This window comes from Oryx dammah, unplaced genomic scaffold (genome assembly GCF_014754425.2).
Source record: "Oryx dammah isolate SB20612 unplaced genomic scaffold, SCBI_Odam_1.1 HiC_scaffold_9, whole genome shotgun sequence".
Taxonomy (NCBI): domain Eukaryota; kingdom Metazoa; phylum Chordata; class Mammalia; order Artiodactyla; family Bovidae; genus Oryx; species Oryx dammah.
The window spans coordinates 42259623-42274599 of NW_024070193.1; positions in this window are offsets into that span (position 1 = coordinate 42259623).

Below are 14977 nucleotides of genomic sequence, written 5' to 3' on the forward strand. Positions count from 1 at the left end.
AATTCGAGAGGGAATTCCATTTACCATAGCATCAAAAAAGAATAAATCTATCTAGGGAGACAAAAGACCTGTACTCTGAAAACTGTAAGATGCTGATGAAAGAAAGTGAAGATGATACATACAGATGGGAAAATGTACCCTGTTCATGGACTGGAAAAATACACCATGTTCATGGACTGCAAAAATCATTGTCAAAAGGACTACACCAGCCAAAGCAAGCTACAGATTCAATGTAATCCCTATTAAGTTACCAATGGCATTTTTCAAAGAGCTAGAAGGGAAAATCTTAAAATTTGTATAGAGACACATAAGAACCCAAATAGCCAAAGCACTCCTGAGAGGGAAAAAAAAAAATGTAGCAGGAGGAATTAGGGCTCCCTGACTTCAGACTATACTACAAAGCAATAGTCATCAAAACAGTATGGTACTGGCACAAAAATAGAAATATAGATCAATGGAATAGGATAGAAAACCCAGAAATAAACCATGAACCTGTAGCCAATTAATCTCTGACAAAGGAGGCAAGACTACACAACATTGGAAAGATAGTCTCTTCAACACATGGTGTTGGGAAAACTGGACAGCTGCATGTAAAAAAAAAAAAAAAAAAAAAGAAATTAGATCATTCTTTAACACCATACACAAAAATAAGCTCAAAAAGGATTAAAAGCCTAAAATGTGAGACCAGACACTATAAAACTCCTAGAGGAAAACATAGGCAGAACACTCTGACATAAATTGCAACAATCATCTTTTTTGATCTGTCTCCCAGAATAATGGAAACGAAAACAAAAATAACCCTGTGGGAGAGGGAGAGGGTGGGATGATTTGGGAGAATGGCATTGAAACATGTATAATATCATATAAGAAATGAATCGCCAGTCTAGGTTTGATGCAGGGTGCAGGATGCTTGGGGCTGGTGCACAGGGATGACCCGGAGGGATGGTGTCGGGGGGGAGGTGGGAGGGGAGTTCAGGATTGGGAACACGTGTACACCCGTGGTGGTTTCATGTTGATGTGTGGCAAAACCAATACAATATTATAAAGTAAAAATAATAATAATAAATTTTTAAAAAAAGAAAAAATAAAAACAAAGGTAAACAAATGGGACCGACTTAAACTCAAAAGCTCTTGCACAGCAAAGGAAACAATAAAACAAAAAGACAAACCACAGATTGGGGAAAATATTTGAAAATGATGTGACTGACAAGGGATTAGTCTCTGATATTTATAAACTCATGATACCTAGCACATTAAAAGAAACAACTCAATCAAAAAATGGGCAGAAGATCTAAATAAACATTTCTCCAAAGAAGAATAAAATGGCCATGAGGCACATAAAAAGATGTTCAACATGGCTAATTATTAGAGAAATAGAAATCAAAACTATAATGAGATATCCCCTCACATCAGCCAGAATGGCTATCATGAAAAAAATCCATAAACAATAAATGCTGGAGAGGATGTGGAGAGAAGGGAAGCCTCCTACACTATTGGTGGAAATGTAAATTGGTGCAGCTACTATGGAGAACAGTACGGAGGTTCCTTAAAAAACTAAAAATAGAGCTACCACGTAACCCTGCAAACCTACTCCTGGGCATATATTCAGAGAAAAACACAATCTGAAAGGATACCAACATTCATTGCAGTATTGTTTATAACAGCCAAGACATGGAAGCAACCTAAATATCCACTGACAAGATGAATGGATAAAGAAGAAGTGGTACATATACAAAATGGAATATTATTCACTCATTAAAAAGCATGAAATAATGCCATGCAGCAACATGGATGGGACTAGAGATTGTCATACTGCATGAAGTAATTCAGACAGAAAAAAAGAAATATGACATCCCTTTTTACGTGGAATCTAAAAAGAAATGTTACAAATGAACTTACAAAACAGAAGCAGACTCACAGACAGAGAATGAATTTACGGTTGCCAGGGGGAAGAATGGGGGAAGGGATAGTTAGGAAGTTTGGGATTTATACACTGCTATATTTAAAATGGATAATCAACAAGGACCTACTGTATAACATGGAACTCTGCTCAATGTTATAGGCAGCCTGGATGGGAGGGGAGTTTGGGGGCAGAATGTGCTATGCTTACTTACTCAGTCCTGTCCAACTCTTTGTTACCCCAATGACTGTAGCCCTCCAGGCTCCTCTGTTCACAGGGATTCTCCAGGCAAGAATACTGGAGTGGGTTGCCATGCCCTCCTCCCAGGGATCTTCCCATCCCAGGGATCAAACCCAGGTCTCCCACATTCCAGGAGGATTCTTCATCATCTTAGCCACAGGGAAGCCATTGGAGGAGAATGGATACATGTATATGCATGGGTGAACCACTTCACTGTTTACCTGAAACTGTCACAACATTGCTAGTCGGCTATGCTCTAATACAAAATGAAAGGGAAAAAAAATAGACAAAATAAATCCAGCCCACTACTTGCTTTGGTTTTTAAATAATGCTTTATTGGAACACATCAAATGCTGTTTAAGTGTTGTCTATATGCAGAGTATATCATGAGAAACACCGGGCTGGAATAAGCACAAGCTGGAATCAAGATTGCCGGGAGAAATATCAGTAACCTCAGATATGCAGACGACACCACCCTTAGGGCAGAAAGTGAAGAGGAACTAAAAAGCCTCTTGATGAAAGTGAAGGAGGAGAGTGAAAAAGTTGGGTTAAGGCTCAACATTCAGAAAACTAAGATCATGGCACCTGGTCCCATCACTTCATGGGAAATAGATGGGGAAATAGTGGAACCAGTGTCAGACTTTATTTTTGGGGGCTCCAAAATCACTGCAGATGGTGATTGCAGCCATGAAATGAAAAGACGCTTACTCCTAGGAAGGAAAGTTATGACCAACATAGATAGCATATTCAAAAGCAGAGACATTACTTTGCCAACAAAGGTCCATCTAGTCAAGGCTATGGTTTTTCCAGTAGTCATGTATGGATGTGAGAGTTGGGCAGTGAAGAAAGCTGGGCACGAAAGAATGGAGGTGTTGAAGAAGACTCTTGAGAGTCCCTTGGACTGCAAGGAGATCCAATCAGTCCATCCTAAAGGAGATCAGTCCTGGGTATTCATTGGAAGGACTGGTATTGAAGCTGAAACTCCAATACTTTGGCCACCTGGTGCGAAGAGTTGACTCACTGGAAAAGACTCTGATGCTGGGAGGGATTGGGGGCAGGAAGAGAAGGAGACAACAGAGGATGAGATGGCTGGATGGCATTATCGACTCAATGGACATGGGTTTGGGTAGACTCTGAGAGTTGGTGATGGACAGGAAGGCCTGGCGTGCCACGATTCATGGGTCACAAAGAGTCAGACACTACTGAGTGACTGAACTGAACTGATGGCTGTTTTTGTACTGTTAAGGACAGAACTGAGTGGCTGTGACAAGCTCTTTTTAAGCTCTGCAGAAATTAATTTCCACAATCCCTCCTGTAAATATTTTCATCTTGGTTCTTGGCACAGAGCATCCCATCAAGGCTTCCCTCCCAACACTTATTCTATACTTGGAGAAAATGGGGTGCAAATGACTAGTTGGAACACTTCTCCAATAAGAAGCCAATCTAAAAACATTACAAGGATCCATGAACAAAGAGAATGGAACATGGTAGACTGAGTTTCAAAGAATGTGATTCAATCATTATTCTGACCAGACAATTGATAAATAAAGCAATGGTGTCACTTGCTCTCTAGTTTGGCATTGTCCCAACACAGAGACCTTCACAAAAAGAGATAGGAATCTCAGGTGATTCATTTTCCAAACTATGTTCTGAATGAGGAATGGGAGAGATCACAATCAGAAAAGCAGTTGCATTGGGTCATCTGGTCAACAAAAAGAAAAAAAATCAGTATGATCATTTGAAATCAAAACTGTGAAGACACAAAGAAACTACAAAACTAAAATAAAATATTAATGATTCCAATGGTCCGGGAGATCGGATCTCTTATTAAAGTGAAAAGTTGGTACATTTCTACTTGTGCTTCTCTACTGTGTGTGGGATTTTCTAATCCATCATTCAAATGTGAAAAACACTGGCTTTGGCCACTGGTTAATTATTGGATTGTCATAACCCATTTCACGCTTACTCATCCTTTTTTTTTTTTTAAATAAGCTGATTTTGTCAGTGATTTTATTTTGTAATTACTGTCTCCTGACAAGTAATTACTGTCTCCTGACAAGTAGTGCCTCTACCATACCTGTCATTTTACAACAGAATCTACTGAGAGAAGGGAAAAAATTCCATGTAGAGAGACTTCAAATATGTTACCATGTAGTCACACATGCAGTTTTAAAACAGCGGAGGAGGAAAGTTGAATGGCCATTCAGATGACATATAAGGTTATTGAGGATACCCTAAGGATATATGTAACATCTTTTTTATATGTAACTTCCTTTAAGTGAGTGTGCAGAATTATCAACCCTTCTTAGATGCATTTCAATGAATCCTGGGATTAGTTTTGTATTCGGGCTGATGAATAGCTATTTCTGAGCTCCTGTAATTATCAGGATGACTAATTTAATGACTACCACGACCAATATGCACAGCCCTCACAGGGTGTGCGGTGGGGACTTGCTGAGAATGTTACAATTCAATGTCACAAATAACATTAAAATCAGAATTTTTAAATCACTTCTGCTTTGGTTTTATTTCACAAACCAAAAATGATATTATTTGTAACTCCTTTGAGTCCACACAGCCCTTGTGTCACCAAGCCACAGCTGCGAGCATCTACTATGTCACCAAGTATTGGCTGATGATGATGTCAGCTATTTACCTCTCCGTATGGCCACCCTATTAGACTGTAAACACCTTGAGGGCTGGGAGAAAGTCTTATTTATCTAGGAGTTTCTTATCCCTAATGGAACATGTGGTACCTCCTAGGTCTGTTCAGTAAGTGTCCATTAACTTACACATGGCTTTGCTGGTGTGAGAAAACTAATGCAAGTGAAGGACAATGTCACCAAACTGTGAGATCATATCGGGCACAAACCATATTTCTCTTCAATGTATCATCAATGCCTATCAATGCCTACAAGGCCTCCCACAGAGTAGCTACTAAATGAATGTTTGTGGAGAAAAGGAAGACTTTTCAGTGGAAGGTGATATGAAAATACAGCGATTTTGATCAAGTAAGTTGTAGATCTAAATCAGAAGTCAATAATTTTTTTCACCAAGGGCCAGTATTGGGTTGGCCAAAAAGTTCGTTCGGTTTTTGGTAAGCTGTTTCAGAAAAACCTGAATGACCTTTCAGCCAACCCATTATATAAGGCTCACAGGTTTCCTGTCTCTATTGCAACTACTCCATTCTGCTGTTACAGGACGAAAGCAGCCATAGACAATATGTAAATGATAGGCTATGAATGTGTTCCAATAAACTTTATTAACAAAATTAAGTGGTGGGACAGAATTTCTTGCCAGCCATAATGTGCTGATTCCCACTATAAATGAGAAAGACAAAACAGTAAAGCTTTTAGAATACAGCAGTATCTACTTGACCTCAGCATATAGGAAGAGTGTTTAAAATACAAAGAAAAGCAGTTACTCTTCCAAAAAAAAAAAAAAAAGTGTAGTAAGAGGGCTTATGAGAATTAGGAGTAATAGAATATGACATAGTCATGAAATTAACAGCTCACAGGTACCAACACAACATGAATAAATCTCACAACATGATGTTGAACAGAAAAAGAAGTATACAAATGGACATACAAAAACATCATTTAGAGAGTGACAAGGTAACCTACAGGGTAGGAAAGAAATTTGCCACTTATATAATTAACAAAGGCCATATACCCATGAAACTATTCTGGAACCAATTCCAACCTGTGTTTTTCCCCACACAAACAAGCAAGTCTACAACACCAGTGCAGTGATCCACAATTTAACTAGTTTTGACACTGCCTGCCCAGGGACGGCATTGGATTCCACAGGTTAAGGGCTTAGTCCTACAAAATTTGAGCCCCTCCTCACTTCAGAGGGCCCTCATAAGCCCAGGTTATCACCTGTGTTTCTGGATGATTGGCTATAAATCAGAGGTTCCTATGACCTCCTCTCTGGGTTCAATCAATTTTCTAGAGCAACTCACTCACTCAGAGAAATATTTCACTTACTAGATCACTGGTTTGTTACAAAAAGATGTAATTCAGGAAAAGTCAGATGGAAGAAATGCAGCGGGCAAGGTAGGGGGAGATAGGGGATTTCCACACCCTCTCTAGGCATGCCACTCTCTCCAGACTGCCACATATTCACAACCCAGAAGCTCTCCAAACCTGGTCCTTTGGGGGATTAATGGAGGCTCCATGACACACCCATGATTGATTAAATGACTGGCCACTGGCAAGTGATTCAATCTCCAGCTCCTCTGCTCTCCCCAGAGATCATGGGCTAGGACCATATAATCACATAGGTGGGTCCCCTGGAAGCTAGGGCCCATTCTGAAGTGTGGTCCAGAACTCACATTATTAACATAAAAAATGGCATCATTGTTGCTCTCATCACTTAGTAAATTCTAAGAGTTTTAGAAGCTCTCTGCCAGAAACAAGGACAAAGACCAAATATAACTCTTATTAACAATCACAACATCACAGCCTATAATAGAGAACCTCTTCATATCAATAAGTGAAACACGAGTGAAAAAGAAAAATGGAAAAGGACAAGAAGAAGCATTTCACCAAAAAAATATTCCCAAATGGCCAAGAAACCTATGACAACATGATCAACTTCAATAGCGACCCGAGAAATACAAGTGAAAATCACAATGACACACCACTTCTTGCTCACCCGCATTTGTGTGCTCAGCCGCTTCAGTCGTGTCCGATTCTTTGTGACACCATGGACCGCCAGGTTCCTTGTCCATGGGATTCTCCAGGCAAGAATCCTGGACTGGGTTGCACTCCCGTCTTCAGGAGATCTTCCCAACCCAGCGATCACATCCACATCTCTTATGTCTCTTGAATTGGCAGGCAGGTTCTTTACCACTAGCGCCACTTGGGAAGCTCACATGCTTACTGGAATGGCAAGATTTGGAAACGCTAGAAGTGATCCAAGATGATGATGTAAGAGGATCCTGAACTCAATTCCTCCCACGAACACCCCAAATATATAGCTACTGACTGAATGATTTCCTCTGGAAAAAAAACACGAAAACTCCTGGAGCAGCCCTTCATACCAGGAAAACAAAGGAAGACCCACATCAAGCAGGTAGGAAAGACTAGGACATGATGTCACCATAAACCCCATCCCAGGAGTTAACCCACAGTCAGTGGAGAACTCAACAAACCGGGAGCTTCTGCCCAGGAGTGCATGGTCTGCACTTACACCAGGCACCTCCGCCCCGAAGACTTTACCTGAGAGACATATGGCCACCAAAACATATGGCTTTGAAAAGCAACAGGGATCACTTCCAGGAGACACTGTCAACTACAGACTGGCACTTTCCAAGACCTCCAGGGAATCTGGTGGGACAGGTCTTTAGTTAGACGTTTTTAGGAACAGATTGCATGCTCTCAATCCTTGCATCTCCTCATATCTAGAAAAGCACTAAATCCCTTCATGGTGATATCATATCCTCGTGACTAGCAGAAAACCTTCTGTAAAATGAGTGAATGATGTTGAACTCTCCCTTCACCAAAACCTTATATATTGACCAATATATATTGACATATATTGACCTTCCCTCACCACCTCTCTGGAGCTGTCTCTCAGAGCTATCTGGGATGCTGCCTCCCAAGCTGCAGTCCTCATTTTGCCCCAAATAAAACTTAAGTCCTTCAAGACTGGGAGAAGTAGCTGTTTCATCTAATGCTTAAATCCAACACAGAGAGTCAAGCAAAATAAAGAAACAGAGGACTATGTTCTAAATGAAGGAAAAAAAATAAAACCCAAGGCCAAAAAAAAAAAAAATAAAACCTAGAAAACCACTCTAATGAAAAAGTCTAATAACCTTAATATCAAGTGATGGTGAAGTTTCTTATGTGGCTTGGGGAGCATGAAATGGTACAATCACTTTAGACAGATTGTTACTGTCTACTCACCCTCTCTAAGGTGATACCTAAGAGACATGCATCCCCTGGTGCAACAAAATACACATTTAAGAGTGTGCAGAGCAGTATTATTTGCTGGAAACGACTGGAAACAATCCATATGTCCACTAACAGTGGAATGGATAAATGTTCATACAATGGAATAGTCTACACTAATGACATAACCATATCCTCCCAGATGGTTCAGTGGTAAAGAATCTGCGTGCCAGTGCAGAAGACTCAGAAGACAGGGGTTCGATCCCTGGGTCAGGGAGATCCTGGAGGAGGAAATGGCAACCTACTCCAGTATTCTTGACTGGAAAATTCCATGTACAGCGGAGCCTGGTGGGCTGCAGTCCATCAGGTTGCAAAGAGCTAGAGACAACTGAGCATGTAGGTACCCACCCAATGACATAAGCAAGTCACAACTACACACACAGAAAGGACAGAGTTCATGAACCTAATGTCAAGAGGAAAAAAAGAAGCCACATGCAAAAGAACATATACAATACTAGCCCATTTATATAAAGTCCAAAACCAGATAAAACATAACCAGTGACTTACCAGAAAAGCTGGCCTTGTGGACATGTTCATGGTGTAATGAGAGGGGTTGTCACTGAGTTGGGTGTCCTGTGGGCTCTGAGTTCTGACAACTGGCTTCTTGACCTATAATTATATAGGGGTTTACTTAATAATAATTTATTAAGTTGTATGTTTACATGTGTGCACACTTTGTGTTGGTAATAGTCCACATTTTTTAAAAAAGGCTTTAAGTTACTTGAGGACTGCCATCTGTAAAATGAGACATTTTAAAATAAAAACAGCATCTGTAGCAGGACTTTCTTCTTTTCAGTGATGCCCCTGCATTGTAATGGATATGTCACCATCATTATGGCAAGAGTCATTTTATATGGTTTCACTTTTTATGACTTTCACCAGCTCATTAAAAGCATTGCAGTACTGTTAGATTCCCTTGACATGCTGGTTGCCAGGGAACTTCCTCTGAAAACGCAGTAAGTCACACGGAGAGGATATCTGGATGTTCCCATTGAAAGCCCCCACTGACCCCAGCATACGAGTAACCCATCCAGGCACCACACACTTGAATGAAGAAAACTCCAGAAGGTCCCCAAAGCCAGCCAGTGCAGTCTTCCCAGCTGAGGCCCCAGATATCCTGGCTCAGAGACAAGAGACACACTATAATTCCACAGAAGTCCCTAACCTGGAGAAACTCTGAACACAACAACGCAAGCTACTGATTTATGCCACTAAGTTTGCAGTGTTCATTCGGCCAGAAATGCCATCATTAAAAAGTCTACACATGACAAGTGCTGGAGAGAGTGTAGAGAAAAGGGAACCCTCCTACACTGTTGGTGGGAATGCACGCTGGTGCAGCCACTGTGGAAAACGGTATGGAGGTTCCTCAGAAAACTGAAAATAGAGTTGCCATATGACCCCGCAATCCCACTCCTCAGCATGCATCGAGACAAATCTAATCCAAAAAGACACATGCATCCCCATGTTCATAGCAGCACTATTCACAATAGCCAAGACACAGAAGCAACCTAACTGTTCACTGACAGATAAACGGGTAAAGAAGATGTGGTACATATACAGAACGGAATCCTACTCAGCCATAAAAAAAGAATGAAATAACGCCATTTGCCATAACACGGATACAAATAGAGATTATCACACTAGGTGAAGAAAGTCAGAAAGAAAAACACCATATGATATCACTTACATGAGGAATCTAAAATATGATCCAAATTAACCTGTCTATGAAACAGAAACAGAATCACAGAAGTAGAGAACAGGCTTGTGATTGCCAAGGGGGAGGGAGCTGGGGAAGAGATGGACTAGGAAGTTGGGGATTAGCAGATGTACGCTTTTAGATGTAGACTGGATAAATAACAAGGTGCTACTGTATATCTGGCACAGGGAATTATATTCAATATTCTATGATAAACCATAATGGAAAATAAAATTTTAAATGAGATGATATATATAAAATAACTGAAGCACTTTGTTGTACAGCAGATATTAACACATTATCAATCAACTTCTGCATACATGCTCACTGAGTCATGTCTGACTCTTTGAAACCCCATAGGCTGTAGCCCACCAGGTACCTCTGTTCATGGGATTTCCTAGGCAAGAATACTGGAGCGGGTTGCCATTTCCTCCTCTAGGCAATCTTCCTGACCCAGGGATTCAACCTAGTCTTCTGTATTGGCAGGCAGATTCTTCACTACTGAGCCACTTGGGAAACCCTTTGCTTACGTCAGTACAAAAAATATACTGAGGGCTTCGCTGGTGGCTCAGGGGTAAAGAACCTGCCTGCCAATGCAGGAGACCTAGGTTCGATCCCTGGTCCAGGAGGATCCCACATGCCATGGAGCAATTAAGCCCATGCACCATAGCTACTGAGCCTGCTCTCTAGAGCCCGAGAACTGCAACTAATGAAGGCCACACACCCTAGAGCCTCTGCTGTGCAGCAAGATAAGCCACCACAATGAGCAGCTCAAATAGCACACTGAAAAGTAGCCCCCACTCACCACAACTAGACAAAAGCCAGCACACAGCAACAAAGACCCAGCACAGCCAACAATAAATAATAAAAAATGAACAAATAACTTCTTAACATAGACACTGGGACAGATGATGGGATAGTATGTGCTTGGGGCTACCTTTGGGGTATTTCTATTAGGATAAAAATGAGGAAGTAATGAAAATGGTGAGAAACAGTGCTGCCCTCAGACATGCTTCTTGGCTAAGTGAATAGGCATATAAACAGGAAATTCTTACATGTATCTGTGCTGCACTCATAGTTTTCAAAGTGTTCCTATGACATACCTTGAGTGAAAGTCTTTGGTAAATTGTAAGGCATGATGAAGGACAGCACTATGGTGACATACAGGGGACAATACAAAGTTAAGGAGCATCTAACTGCTGTGGCTATGGAATCAGAATGAAAGAAGAGAGGAAACAAAAGGAGGATGAGAGCATGCCATGGGAATACGATTTTCCTCTTCTGCAACCTCAGAGTCAAGATCATGGTCAGATACCCATATGATGTCAAATTTCCAGAATACTATCTAGGTATTCTCTTTCAAGCCAGCCACTGAAATTTTTGCAGTCTCATAGGACAAAGTTGCTCCCTACTCTGCTCTCTCCATGGAAGAGCTCAGCAAAACTTCAATATGGCAATGAGGAAGAAAACAGTGAAAACCTCTCCTCGTATTTTTAGTGGCCAAGGTGACTTTCCCCTTCATGACCTAAAGCAGCAGTTCCCAATCTTTTTGGCACCCAGGACCGGTTTCATGGAGGACAGTTCTTCCACAGACTGGAGGCTGGGTTGGAGGGAGTGGCTTTGGGATGATTCAAGCACATTACACTTATTGTCCACTTTATTTCTAATCTTATGCTGCCACTGATCTAACAGAGGTACCAGTCCATGGCCTGGACGTTGGGGAGCCCTGAGCTAAAGGACACAAATGTAAAAGACACAGATCTTAGCCCTCTGAAGAACCTAATCTCCCATAAAATGGGGTTAGGACTTCCTCTGATGTTCTACATCCAAGGACTTGTTTTTCTAAACTATGGGAGTTTAAAATGTGCTGGGTAATTCAGTCTGACTTCCTTTTTATTTCCACTGCAGGACATACAATGGAACAGAACATGAGGTCTAGAAAAAAAGGAGAACAAAAACTCACTTTCTATCTCAGAGAAGAAATGGAAAGTAGAAAGATCATGTTCTGAAACAGTTTCCATTGCTCTCCAAGGAGCAAAATACAATGAAAGATAAAAAAGGAGGGTGAGAGGCCATTTCCTTGCACAGCTTTCAAACTGATGCATTTTACACTGGACGACTTTTATTTTATCCTGCTCTCTGGGGGTGAAGAAAGTCACTTCAGAACTTGCCCGGCCATCTTCTGCTTTTTATGGAGTCTGTAATGGAGTCAGGGGTTGGTCTGTCTTCAAAGGACAAAAGATTCTTTGTTGATTCTAAGTCTTTGTGGAATTCTATGTGTTCACACCATGGCAAGCTCTGTGTCTGACATCGAGCCCCAAATATAGTTGGTGATCAAGGGGTGGTTGGTTATTCATTCACTGACTATGCTAGGCCTTCAGCTGCAGTTATGAAAGAGACTGTCTCTGCCCTCATGAAGCTCCCAATATAATGACAGTGGTGGTAGCCCTTGGCCACTGAATGTAACTGCACTAGAGGTACAAGCGACTAGCGATCCAGAAAGTGGTCATTGGGAAGTAGCTGCCCACCATGTTCCCAGGCCCCTTTGCATCTCAACAGGGCCATACTCATCACTTCCTAACCAAAAAAAGAAGAAGAAGAAGAAGAAGAAGAAGTGATGTACACTACTTGCAGACTATAAAAGCTTACTTCCTGCCTATCCTCTATCTTTTCCCCTTTCTATTGGCTGGGTGTCAATGCCTGTGGGACATCAAAGATAGGACAATCTCTGTCAGCCTGGATCCCTGAATGACTCAGTGGAGCAGAGATTCTGCTCTCACTCTCTGCACTGCCACTGCCCCATCACAGATTACACTTGGCATTAATGGAAACTCAATCTCTATTCTATTAAGCCACTGAGATTGAGTAGTTTTCTATTACTACTGCTAGGATTCTACTACCTACTCATACAGTACCTTCCAGTTCATTCATTCATTTTTTTATTTTTGCCAGCATACCATCGAGAGCCCACTGTTAGGCTGGCATATTTCCAGACAACTGGGACACCTTGGATGAGGAGGGATAGAAAATAAAAAGGTAAACACACCAGAGAACTGACATTGGAACAGCAGTCCATTTGGGCTGTTACAACTGAATATCACAGACTAGGTAGATTATAAACAACAGAAATTCATCTCTCACATTTTTGGAGGGGGGAAGTACAAGACTGAGGTGCCAATATGGTCACGTTCTGATAAAGGCCTCCAGCCAGAGCTTTCTGACTGTGTTCTCAAATGATGGACGGTCAGGAGCGCTGCGGGATCTCTTATTAAGGGCACCAGTCCCATTGATAAAGGCCCCACCCTCACGATCGAATCACCTCCCCACTTACTATCGCCTTTGGAGGTTAGGATTTCAACATATGAATTTGGTGAGTCAGAGGTAGGGACGGGACACAAACATTCAAACCATATGAGAAGGAAAAAGCAAACATCACCTGTTAGAGAATAACGAAGGAGGTGCCTATCTGATCTAAGACTTGAGGACGTAAAGTAGCAAGCCATGCCCATATATACTAACGGGAAAACAGCAAATGCAAGCTGAAGGAAGAGCGTATGCAAGGGCCGGGAGTTACAATATCACCAGCGTATTCTTGGAACCAGAGACGTGTGAGCTCTACCAGCTAAACCAGGATAAGAAACATAAACCCAGACAGTTCCTAGTGAACCAGGAGGGATAGTCCACTCTAGAAGAAAAATATGATGAGAGATTCAAAAGGAGAAGCCATTTCTTTTGTGTAAACCATTTCCTTACACAGCTTTCAAACCAATGTGTTTTACACTTCTGACCTTCTGACCGTCCTAGCCACTGGGCCAAGGTCAATGACTGCTTCCGTGTAGAACCAAAGCCTTGCTCCCTTTGCACAGCTCCACACTTTGGCCGTGACTATCTTTGGTTAGCAATGACTGACCCCAAAAGAAAGTTTTTTAGTAGCTGCAGCAGCAAGTACGATTTTAGAACACCACTCAGAATCATCTCCTTCAATTAATGAAAAAAAATGTTAATTTCTAATGTTTTTAAAACTGGGAAAAGATCTATTGGCTTGAATGTCCCTAAAAATCTTGGCCTGAGGGTTTCAAGAAACCAATAACATGCAAAGTGCTAAGTAATTTTTTAGTTAAATAAATAAATAAAAAGTAATCACAATAAGCCTACTATAGAATTTTTTTTTTTTTTTTGTAGTAGGAAATTGTTATGGTTCCAGTTTGGGACCTGGGGACCACATTTGATATGAACTCTCCTGCCCTTACATGAAATATTGACTTAATTTCTGTTATCAGATGGAATATGTTGCTGTCTTATTCACTGGGAATTACCCTGGCTGAAAATATTTGCTATTTTTCCTTCTTCAGATTCTCCTGTGTCAACAGCCTGAGGGATAAACTGTCTGATTCAGTTATAGAGAAAAATCACTGTTTTTATTTGATGCCTTTTTCCCCCCAAGGGAACTAGAAAAACATTCTCATTGCTATTAACTTGTTTGTAAGAAAGAAGGAGGTTCCATTTCACTAAAAATCTATCACACAGTCCAATAATTGAGGTTGCTCTGAGCTAGCATGGGGAAGGTTTCAGGATATGATTTAAGTAGAAAGGAACAAATTAGGATGGAAAGAAAGAGAACTACTGAGTAGTCACAGATGTGGCCTTAACCCTGGGCACAAAGGGAAGCAGAACCTTGGACATTCAAGGGTTTCTACATAGAGAGAAGAGCTGACAGGGAAAGAAGTAAGTGGAATTAGGAAGCTGGGTCCTGACTCCACTGGTCTCTTCTGATCCTAATGGCTTATGGTTTTTCAACAATTGAGTATTGTGATGGTTATTTTTATATGTCAGCCTGGTGGGGCCATGGCTTCCAGATATTTGGTCAAACACTATTCTAGACATTTCTGTGAAAGTATTTTTGGATGGGATGAACATTTCAGTGAACTTGAGCAAGTTACACTGCTCTCTCTACTGTGGATGGGCCTTACACGCTCAGCTGAAGGCTGAGTTCTCCTAAGAAAAAGACTGACTTCTCCTAAGAGGATTCTGTCAACCAGGGGTCTTCAAGCTTCAACGGCAACTCTTCTCTGGAAACCCAGCCTGCTGGTCCAACCTGCAAATTGTGCATTTGCCAATCCTCCACAATCACATGAGCCAAATGCTTAACAAAAATACTGGTTTTCCTGCTGGTTCTGTTTTTCT